Here is a 3,816-nt window from a genome sequence, read left to right on the forward strand (position 1 = left end):
TACCCCTGGCCGCTAGGGGCGGGGCCGCGGTGGGCGGGGCCAACGGGGAGATGGGCGGGGCCGGACTGGAGCCGGGAGCTGAGAGTAGCCAGGCTGGAACAGAAGAACCCGGGGGTGGGATCACTTGGGGGTGGGCCAGATGTGTTTAGGACCACGGAGTAAGAAAAGCAGGCGTGAAGTATGGGGTGCTGGGCGTGGCCGGATCCCTAGCACCCACAGCTCTGAGTTCCCACCCTCTGTACTTGGACAGTAACTCAGGAACATGGTAGCAACAGAAAAACAAACAGGCATTGGTGGCTACTTAGGAGGCTGAGATCTGAGAATCGAGGTCGAAGCCAGCCCAGGCAGGAAGGTCTGTGAACTCTTCAAGTAACCAGCAAAGAAAAGCCAGAAGGAGGCTGAGATCTGAGGATCAAGGTTCAAAGCCAGCCCGCACACAAAAGAACCTGAGACTCTTATCTCTAACCTCTAGAAAATGGGAAGCTCGGACAGTGCCCTGTCCCTGAGTTGAATCCCCAACCAGAACCAGCACACACACACACACACACACACACACACCCTGTAGGACTGACTGCCTGGGGTGGGAACTACATCCTACTTGGCTACTAGAAGCTTTCCTCACATGGTAGAAAAGGGAGAGGCCAAATCCAGGCAGAAGGCAAAACCCAGGGAAAGTGAGGCTCTTTCCCAGAGCCAAAGCCAGAAACCAATCAAAAATCCCCCCACGTACTGCCCTGCTTTAAAGAGGCATAAAGGGGCCCCAAGTCGATGAGAAAATGCCCTAATACAGAGCTCATCGCTGGGGCACTGTTCTGTATGAGTAGAATGAGAGAGGAGAGGGACTTTGTATGCAAACAGGGCTAGCAGAGCAATAGATGTGGAGCTTGAGAAAAGTGATACTTGGTATATGTGCACACAGGTGTGTGCCTGCACATGCATGTGGCAGTGACCTGTGATCCCATATACTTGCAGTGTGAGATTAACTGAGCCCCTGCCAGGATTCCTAGGAACAAGCAGCTAGAGGAATTCTCTCCTCCCCCCACTTGGTCAGCTGATACCTCTTCTGCTGTGGCTTAGAAACTGACCTCCCACACACACCCACAGGCCTGGCTTCCCACCAAACCCCAGGCAGGCAGTGCTCCCAGAGGAAACCAGTTCACTCCCAAGGGACAGGAGAGAGGCAGGGCAAAGGAAGGAAAGAGGGGAGCTGCCCAGCCTACAGAATGCTCAAGTTCTTAAACCATAATCTGAAGTCCCAAACCCACAGCAGGAGTTCCTCTACAGCAGCCCCAGGAAAAAGCACAGCAAATCCTCTATAGCTGATGTCCTATACCTAATGACAGCAATAATCATGGGGGTTGACCTAACTCATTACTTCACATAATAGGTGTGTTTCTGTGGACTGTCTCATTTAATCCTCAAAATAATCCTCAAAGTAATCCTGTTACTATCCTACTAGGATGATGAGAAAACTGAGGCTCATGAAACAATATGCCCAGGCAGTGTGACACCACACTTGCCCATATATATAGATATAGATATAGATAGATACACACACACACACACACACACACACACACACACACACACACACACACATATTTTTTGTCAGTCATGGGGCTTGAACTCTGGGCCTGGGCACTGTCCTTGAGCTCTTCAGCTAGTGCTCTATCCCTTGAGCCACAACAACACTTCCAGTTTTCTAGTGGTTAATTGGAGATTAGAGTCTCACAGACTTTGGTGCCCTGGCTGGCTTTGAACTGTGATCCTCAGATCTCAGCCTCCTGAGTAGCTAGGATTACAGGTGTGAGCCACCACATCTGGCTGCCCTCATATATTTTTTAACCCGATTGTTCAAACTACAACTGAAAGTTAAATGATTCTCCCATACTATCCTACTCGTTCCATTACAGCATCCACTGCCACAATTCTTTCATGCTTCCTACTCAAACTTCATAAACACCTGTCATCCTAGGATGTTAAGCCTTCTCCAAAGGAGGAACTCCTAGCACCTGGTACCATGGAGAATATGCTAAATGAATAAAGAAGGGAGTGACTCTTGAGAGAGAAGGACAGGCACTAGGCCCCTTCTGAGTGAGGACAAAGGCTGGAGAGTAGGCATCTCAGTGAGGTCCCTCTGTGGTACTAAATTGTCTGCCATTAAAGTCTCAGTGTAGCCAAGTACTGGTGGCTCACTCCTGTGATCCTAGCTACTCAGGAGGCTGAGATCTGAGGATCACATTTCAAAGCAGTACCCAAGCCCTGAGTTCAAGCCTTAGGACTGGGGAAAAAAAAATAAGACTCTGGGCCAGGAGTGTGGCCTAGGGGTAGAGTGCATAAAACCCAGGGTACCACATAAACAGAAAAAGCCAGAAGTGGTACTGATGTCCAAGTGGTAGAGTGTTAGCCTTGAGCAAAAAAAGCTCAGGGACAGTGCCCAGGCCCTGAGTTCAAGTTCCAGTCCTGACTAAAAAAAAAAAAAGACTCAGGGCCAGGAGTTTGGCCTAGTAGTAGAGTACTTGCCTTGCATGCATGAAGACCCAGGTTCAATTCCTCTATACATACCACATACTTAGAAAAAAAGCCAAAAGTGGTACTGCAGCTCAAGTGTAGAGCTCTAGTCTTATGAAAACCAAGGACAAGCCGTGCATGGTGGCTCACGCCTGTAATCCTAGCTACTCAGGAGGCTGAGGTCTGAGGATCAAGGTTCAAAGCCAGCCCAGACATAAAAGGACCTAAGACTCTTATCTCCAATTAACCACTAGAAAAAAATGAGAAGTGATGATTGGCTCAAGGGTAAGGCGGTAGCCTTGAGCTGAAGAGCTCAGGGACAATGCCCAGGCCGAGTTCAAGCCCCATGATCCCTCCCCCGTCCCCCCCAAAAAAAGACAGTGCTTAGGTCCTGAGCCCAAGCCCAGGATTGGCAAAAAAAGAAAAAAGAGAAAAAGAAAAGAAAAAGAAAAAGGAAGGAAGGAAGGAAGGAAGAAAGAAAGAAAGAAAGAAAGAAAGAAAGAAAGAAAGAAGGCAAGTAAGCTCTGTTGTTGTGGTTGGGCAGTATGGCAGGCTAGAAGAAACAGTGGCTTCAGGAAGCCATCTGAATAATGACCTGGATGCAGAGGACAAGGAAGAGGGAGTAGCCTAGGAAGCAGCAAAGAAGAAAAAAAAAGAAAAGTAAAAGGGCTGCTGCAACAGCTCATAGGAACCTGATAGTGAATCAGGAGCCTAAGCCAGGCGTGGTACTACATACCTGTAATCCTAGCTCTCACGATGGTAAAGCAGGAGGATTATGAGTCGGAAGTCAGACTAGGCTATATAGCAAGACCTAAATATACACAGGTATACAAACGAACCAAGAGCTTCAGTGGAAGAGGTAAGAAGACATCTGGAAAGACAGACACTGGAAAAGAAAGAAAAGATGGTGGTGATGAAGAAGATAATGATAGAGATGGAGCAACCGGAAAGAAGAGAGGCCCCAAAAGTTCAGACATTCCCTGCATTCTCATAAGTGACCTATATCCTCTCTTCCAGAGTGAAATGTGAGTATCCACCCACACCAGACTGTGGAACAGCTGCCAAGAGAAGCAAAGCAAGCTTGAGATCCAACTACTGAACAGATACGAATGAGTTTCAAGAAGCTGCAAAAGTGCAATGACAAGTTAGACAATATGTACCCGGATCAAGCCTGAAGGACAATGAAAGAAATGGAGAAGAGTTGCAAAAGTATTTATTGCAAGTAAATAAAACAGAAGATGAAATGCAGCACTGGCTAGTCCTAGTAGGCGTTTCCTCAATAACCCTGCTGCCCACTGCATGCGC

This window comes from Megascapheus bottae, chromosome 18, assembly GCF_031878675.1.
Source record: "Megascapheus bottae isolate mThoBot1 chromosome 18, mThoBot2.hap1, whole genome shotgun sequence".
In the NCBI taxonomy this organism is placed as follows: domain Eukaryota; kingdom Metazoa; phylum Chordata; class Mammalia; order Rodentia; family Geomyidae; genus Megascapheus; species Megascapheus bottae.